The following is a 7,500-nucleotide window of genomic DNA, read 5'->3' as shown; positions in this document are numbered from 1 at the left end:
TACCGGTATGCGAACCGCCAGGCGACGGGCGCGCATCGCACGTTTAAGGAGGCGCGGCCGGCCCCACAGGCGGCCGCGACGCTCCCAGGTCTGCGAAGCGGGGCAAACGCCGCGCGCTTCAGTATACGTAGCCGACCCTCAGCCAGACGTGGCCCGGGAACGGAATCCATGGACCGCAATGTGCGTTCGAAACGTCGATGTTCATGTGTCCTGCAGTTCACATGTCGACGCGCAATTTGCTGCGTTCTTCATCGACCCACGAGCCGAGTGATCCACCGTCCTGGGTGATCTTTTCTTAGTTTCCACTGTCTCTTTCAAGACAGTTGCATAGGCGGGACGTAGGCGTGTGGCGGCCCCTGTTCAAGCGTTCTGTGTCCAACGGCCTCACGGCCGATGGGCGTCGTACGGCTCCACACCGGAGCGGACAGGCAGTCGGGCGAAAGTCATTCAAAACCGGCGCCAGGCGCCAGGTGCCGCAGGCCAGCCGCTCCAGCGCTTCAGCGCTCGTACCACACAACATTGGCGTTAGTTTGAGAAGCACGCGTGGTTCCGCACGCGGCGCACGGCTACTGCGAGCCGTACAGGTAGCGTGTTGCGCGACACGACACGCACATCGAAAGACATGCAGTCTAGTCGGTAATGATCCTTCCGCAGGTTCACCTACGGAAACCTTGTTACGACTTTTACTTCCTCTAAATGATCAAGTTTGGTCATCTTTCCGGTAGCATCGGCAACGACAGAGTCAATGCCGCGTACCAGTCCGAAGACCTCACTAAATCATTCAATCGGTAGTAGCGACGGGCGGTGTGTACAAGGGCAGGGACGTAATCAACGCGAGCTTATGACTCGCGCTTACTGGGAATTCCTCGTTCATGGGGAACAATTGCAAGCCCCAATCCCTAGCACGAAGGAGGTTCAGCGGGTTACCCCGACCTTTCGGCCTAGGAAGACACGCTGATTCCTTCAGTGTAGCGCGCGTGCGGCCCAGAACATCTAAGGGCATCACAGACCTGTTATTGCTCAATCTCGTGCGGCTAGAAGCCGCCTGTCCCTCTAAGAAGAAAAGTAATCGCTGACAGCACGAAGGATGTCACGCGACTAGTTAGCAGGCTAGAGTCTCGTTCGTTATCGGAATTAACCAGACAAATCGCTCCACCAACTAAGAACGGCCATGCACCACCACCCACCGAATCAAGAAAGAGCTATCAATCTGTCAATCCTTCCGGTGTCCGGGCCTGGTGAGGTTTCCCGTGTTGAGTCAAATTAAGCCGCAGGCTCCACTCCTGGTGGTGCCCTTCCGTCAATTCCTTTAAGTTTCAGCTTTGCAACCATACTTCCCCGGAACCCAAAAGCTTTGGTTTCCCGGAGGCTGCCCGCCGAGTCATCGGAGGAACTGCGGCGGATCGCTGGCTGGCATCGTTTATGGTTAGAACTAGGGCGGTATCTGATCGCCTTCGAACCTCTAACTTTCGTTCTTGATTAATGAAAACATACTTGGCAAATGCTTTCGCTTCTGTTCGTCTTGCGACGATCCAAGAATTTCACCTCTAACGTCGCAATACGAATGCCCCGCCTGTCCCTATTAATCATTACCTCGGGTCCGAAAAACCAACAAAATAGAACCGAGGTCCTATTCCATTATTCCATGCACACAGTATTCAGGCGGGCTTGCCTGCTTTAAGCACTCTAATTTGTTCAAAGTAAACGTGCCGGCCCACCGAGACACTCACTCAAGAGCACCCTGGTAGGATTGCAACGGGGTCCGCCTCGGGACGCACGAGCACGCACGAGGCGCGTCGCACGCCTTCAGCTCGCCCCACCGGCAGGACGTCCCACGATACATGCCAGTTAAACACCGACGGGCGGTGAACCAACAGCGTGGGACACAAATCCAACTACGAGCTTTTTAACCGCAACAACTTTAATATACGCTATTGGAGCTGGAATTACCGCGGCTGCTGGCACCAGACTTGCCCTCCAATAGATACTCGTTAAAGGATTTAAAGTGTACTCATTCCGATTACGGGGCCTCGGATGAGTCCCGTATCGTTATTTTTCGTCACTACCTCCCCGTGCCGGGAGTGGGTAATTTGCGCGCCTGCTGCCTTCCTTGGATGTGGTAGCCGTTTCTCAGGCTCCCTCTCCGGAATCGAACCCTGATTCCCCGTTACCCGTTACAACCATGGTAGGCGCAGAACCTACCATCGACAGTTGATAAGGCAGACATTTGAAAGATGCGTCGCCGGTACGAGGACCGTGCGATCAGCCCAAAGTTATTCAGAGTCACCAAGGCAAACGGACCGGACGAGCCGACCGATTGGTTTTGATCTAATAAAAGCGTCCCTTCCATCTCTGGTCGGGACTCTGTTTGCATGTATTAGCTCTAGAATTACCACAGTTATCCAAGTAACGTGGGTACGATCTAAGGAACCATAACTGATTTAATGAGCCATTCGCGGTTTCACCTTAATGCGGCTTGTACTGAGACATGCATGGCTTAATCTTTGAGACAAGCATATGACTACTGGCAGGAATCAACCAGGGAGCTGCGTCAACTAGAGCTGAGCAGCCGGCCGCCCGGGAGTGTGTCCCGGGGGCCCGCGCGAACACGCAAGCGTCCGCTCAATTATTCTGCAAACAGGAGGAGGCTGAGCTCCCCTGCACCATACACCTCGAAACCCTCTCAGGTCCCGGCGGCGCGCAGCGCCGTCCTAAGTACTTGGTCGGGTTCGAGAGAGGCGCAATCGCCCGGGGTTTGGCGAGTAGACGCTTTAGGTGCGACCACCCGTGCTCCCAACTGAGCTTGCCGCTGCCGACAGAGGCCCGGGAGCGTGCTGTCGTGGCATTGCGGCGGGAGACAACACGCGCCACCTACGGTGACCGGCAGCTCCAACGCCAGCGCCACAGAAGGACAAAAGCCCCACTTGGGTGCCGAAGCGAACTCTCCCAGCACAGCGCACGCGCCAACACGTCCGCACAGCTGCGATACAAACCACCTGCGAGAACCGCAGAGGCGACCGAGCAGCAGACGGCGTCGCGGCGCCGAGCGCCGGGCGGCGGCGCATCCTCAGCGCACACAGTCCTCAATCGGACCAGCACACTGCAGATGTCCACCGCGCTTCGCACCGGGCCCGCGAGGACCTACTTTGGCCGCACGGCGCCGCGTGCAGGGTGCGCCGGCGCGCAGCTGCGCCGCCTGCCGCCTCCGTCGGCCGGCGCGCCTGCCACTGGCCGCCCCCACCAGCCGGCTGTAGCGCGTGCGCCCACGCACCGCGCGGCCAGCACGCCGGGAGGCCCCCCCTCACCGGCCGGGACGGTCCCACCCAGCCACCGCCGCGTATCGCTTCACACCCAGATGCCATTCACGTTCGTGGGCATGGTGGGTATCGCTGGAACAACCGGTTGGTAGCTCAACCGATCGTCGCCATCACTGATTCACTTCTAGCGAGAACAACCGCACCACAACGGTTTACCAGTTGTTCATTTGCGTAACGTCACCAGCAAACGTAGGCGTCCATCGCCATTTGCAAATTCAACGATTGTTGCATGCCTGTGTCAGGTGTCACGACACACTATGTCTGCCCACATACACGCAACAACATGTGCACGCTTCGCGAACACGTGGAAGGTGGCCCCCGTACGTATGCGATGTCCATTGCGCGAACGACTGTCAACCGGCCTCTGTCGCATGTCGCAGATGTGGAACGCAGTGCACCATGCTATCACGTGTGTGAGAAGAGACGACTACGTCTGACAACACGCGCCACTACATCAACAGACGGCTCATGCTGATCGCCATCCAGGGCATACCACACTGCAATCCAGCTCTTATAGGGAGACGACACGTAGCTGAGTGCACAACATTTGGACCGCATGGTTCGCCGTTGTTGGCGCAGTCGTTGTACGGTCACATGTACCACGATGTATCATTCAGTACATGAGGACCAATGTGCAGTACAGTGTGTGATTTGGACGTACAACATCAGCGGACAGTTGACACAGGCCGTACCACAGCGTAGGCTAAGTGCTTCGCCATGCGAATGCCAATGAACAACTGCAAATGCCAATGAACAACTGCAAAGGGCATTGAGCATGTACGTCCTGCTGCCATCCACATTACAGTGTATAGCTGCAAGGTGTTTAACATGAAGCGATACACTGGGACCGGGCAGTGCGAGTAGCAAACTATATTGCGGAGGTTGCAGTTAGGCAACACTACACTAATTTAACGCGTCGTATGACAATTACAGAGCAGGTTAAGGCCCAACGTGTGTTGGGTTAAGGCCCAACGTGTGTTGGGTTAAGGCCCAACGTGTGTTGGGTTAAGGCCCAACGTGTGTTGGGTTAAGGCCCAACGTGTGTTGGGTTAAGGCCCAACGTGTGTTGGGTTAAGGCCCAACGTGTGTTGGGTTAAGGCCCAACGTGTGTTGGGTTAAGGCCCAACGTGTGTTGGGTTAAGGCCCAACGTGTGTTGGGTTAAGGCCCAACGTGTGTTGGGTTAAGGCCCAACGTGTGTTGGGTTAAGGCCCAACGTGTGTTGGGTTAAGGCCCAACGTGTGTTGGGTTAAGGCCCAACGTGTGTTGGGTTAAGGCCCAACGTGTGTTGGGTTAAGGCCCAACGTGTGTTGGGTTAAGGCCCAACGTGTGTTGGGTTAAGGCCCAACGTGTGTTGGTTAAGGCCCAACATAGGTTGGTTAAGGCCCAACATAGTTGGGTTAAGGCCCAACATAGGTTGGGTTAAGGCGCAACATAGGTTGGGTTAAGGCGCAACATAGGTTGGGTTAAGGCGCAACATAGGTTGGGTTAAGGCGCAACATAGGTTGGGTTTAAGGCGCAACATAGGTTGGGTTAAGGCGCAACATAGGTTGGGTTAAGGCGCAACATAGGTTGGGTTAAGGCCCAACATAGGTTGGGTTAAGGCGCAACATAGTTGGGTTAAGGCGCAACATAGGTTGGGTTAAGGCGCAACATAGGTTGGGTTAAGGCGCAACATAGGTTGGGTTAAGGCGCAACATAGGTTGGGTTAAGGCGCAACATAGGTTGGGTTAAGGCGCAACATAGGTTAGGTTAAGGCGCAACATAGGTTAGGTTAAGGCGCAACATAGGTTAGGTTAAGGCGCAACATAGGTTAGGTTAAGGCGCAACATAGGTTAGGTTAAGGCGCAACATAGGTTAGGTTAAGGCGCAACATAGGTTAGGTTAAGGCGCAACATAGGTTAGGTTTAAGGCGCAACATAGGTTAGGTTAAGGCGCAACATAGGTTAGGTTAAGGCGCAACATAGGTTAGGTTAAGGCGCAACATAGGTTAGGTTAAGGCGCAACATAGGTTAGGTTAAGGCGCAACATAGGTTAGGTTAAGGCGCAACATAGGTTAGGTTAAGGCGCAACATAGGTTAGGTTAAGGCGCAACATAGGTTAGGTTAAGGCGCAACATAGGTTAGGTTAAGGCGCAACATAGGTTAGGTTAAGGCGCAACATAGGTTAGGTTAAGGCGCAACATAGGTTAGGTTAAGGCGCAACATAGGTTAGGTTAAGGCGCAACATAGGTTAGGTTAAGGCGCAACATAGGTTAGGTTAAGGCGCAACATAGGTTAGGTTGAGGCACAATATAGGTTAGGTTGAGGTACCGTATAGGTTAGGTTAAGGTACAGTATAGTTTAGGTTAAGGTACAGTATAGTTTAGGTTAAGGTACAGTATAGTTTAGGTTAAGGTACAGTATAGTTAGGTTAAGGTACAGTATAGTTTAGGTTAAGGTACAGTATAGTTTAGGTTAAGGTACAGTATAGTTTAGGTTAAGGTACACATTGTTGTATGGAAAGGTGTAATGGGGGGGGGGGGGGGGGCGGCCGGTCGGTTTGTTGATTGTGATTATAGTAAGTGGATGCCTGCGGCATCATCTGATTTGCCACGTCAGGATGCACCTTTGGCTCATGACAGGCGGCGCTCCGATTCCATGCTTGTGGCAGACCTGTGTCTTTCATTCCTGCCATTGTTGTGTGCTGTGAGAGGAGGCAGTATTGTGATGTTGGGTGCACCCTGTGTAGGACATGTGTGGGTGTTGGTGGCTTAGCTGAGCAATGGTGGTTGTCGGGGGGGTGGGATATTCCGTTTTCTGAGTGGACCTCCCAGTCTGGTTATGACAGTGTGGATTGTCTCATGTGGCGGAGAGGATGCACTGGGTGTTGTTCCATGCTGGTGCTTACATATTGTCTGTGTGCGTGTTACAGGCGGAGAGTAGTGCGTGATAAGAGTGTGTGGCTGCCGTGTGGTTGTGATTGTGAGCAGAGTCTTTCAGCATGTATACGGACAGTTGTATATATTATCTGTATTCTGATGGGTCTATGTATTACTAATCAGCGCCGGTATACGTTTAATCCGGTTCCAGTCGAAACTGTTGTATCTCTGTACATTAGTGACACGGCGAGCGCGCTATGTAGCTACTCGTCTCGGCAGCTTCCACCGGTGTATGGCAAATGATTATAAGCAATGAGTCGAGTCGTCAATACCGATAGTGTGACGTCACATGTCTGGGGTGGGGGACGCTGCGCCCTTCCGGTGGGTCATGGCCTAGAAAGACGCTCCCCACGCAGGGGGCTTGGACTGTCATAAACTCTTCCGAGTAATATACTTGCCGTACGTTTTTGCGACTGCGAGTGCAACGCCCACCGGTACCGACATGGATGGAGCGCCTCCTAGCTGACCGCTCAGCATCGGCATTCGTACAGAGAGCAACGCGATCGCGTCTCTAGCTCGTAACTGGTACAGCTCGCAGCTCATGTATAGGGACAGCGGGAATGTCGCATATTGGACATAACTCTTCATGAAACGCAAGTTATAGGGGTGGATTGCACATTGCGACTGCGGGAAAAGTCCGCCGTTCATCCGCTGGAGTTGCGAGTTGGGCGGTTAGGTGGGGCGCCGGTGGAGTGATTGCCGGTCGACGATTTCGTGCGGCAGAGGCGCTGGCGTTGGGGTGCTGTGGTCGACAGAGGACGCAGGCTTTGTGGGTGGGGTCGAAAGATGGGCACTGTGGGCCCATCGCTGTCTTAGTCGGCTTGGCGTCTCATAGATGGCGGTATCGTCGTTGCAGGACGTCATGCCGCGGGAGACCTACAGATGGCGCTGTGTTTTGTGGTGCGCTCGACATGGCGGACGTAGTGTTGTCAGATTCGCATAGATGGAGGTATTGCATGTGGTTTCGCCGTATTTTCATAGATGGCGATACTGTTTTGCCGGCATGGTTGGCGTAGTTCCGTCGGATCCCTGTAGATGGAGGTGCCGTTTCTGGGCTGGATGTCAATGTCGTTGCGTCACATTCGCATAGATGGCGGCATCGTCGTAATACCTCGCCCACTACGGACTTATCACCACCCACACTAGCCGCCCCGGGGACTTGCCAACGACACACCCTATCCCAAGTCTATTTTCTTGCGGAGCATCATGTGTTATTATATTTTATTTCACATCCATAGTGGAGTGGTATTGTAGGTCACCGTACT

General features: G+C 54.0%; 2 non-coding genes across 2 annotated transcripts; both read right to left on the bottom strand.

Annotated features, from left to right (window-relative positions):
- Nucleotides 1-132: 132 nt before the first annotated feature.
- Nucleotides 133-287, bottom strand: LOC126435350 (5.8S ribosomal RNA). The gene has a single exon (XR_007579869.1). It is a non-coding gene; the product is annotated as a 5.8S ribosomal RNA (ribosomal RNA).
- Nucleotides 288-637: 350 nt separating this feature from the next.
- On the bottom strand, nucleotides 638-2,545 carry LOC126435375 (small subunit ribosomal RNA). Its single transcript, XR_007579892.1, has one exon. It is a non-coding gene; the product is annotated as a small subunit ribosomal RNA (ribosomal RNA).
- Between the last annotated feature and the right edge of the window lie 4,955 nt (nucleotides 2,546-7,500).

This window comes from Schistocerca serialis, unplaced genomic scaffold, assembly GCF_023864345.2.
Source record: "Schistocerca serialis cubense isolate TAMUIC-IGC-003099 unplaced genomic scaffold, iqSchSeri2.2 HiC_scaffold_1204, whole genome shotgun sequence".
NCBI lineage: Eukaryota > Metazoa > Arthropoda > Insecta > Orthoptera > Acrididae > Schistocerca > Schistocerca serialis.
This window is presented reverse-complemented; position numbering and strand designations above follow the sequence as displayed.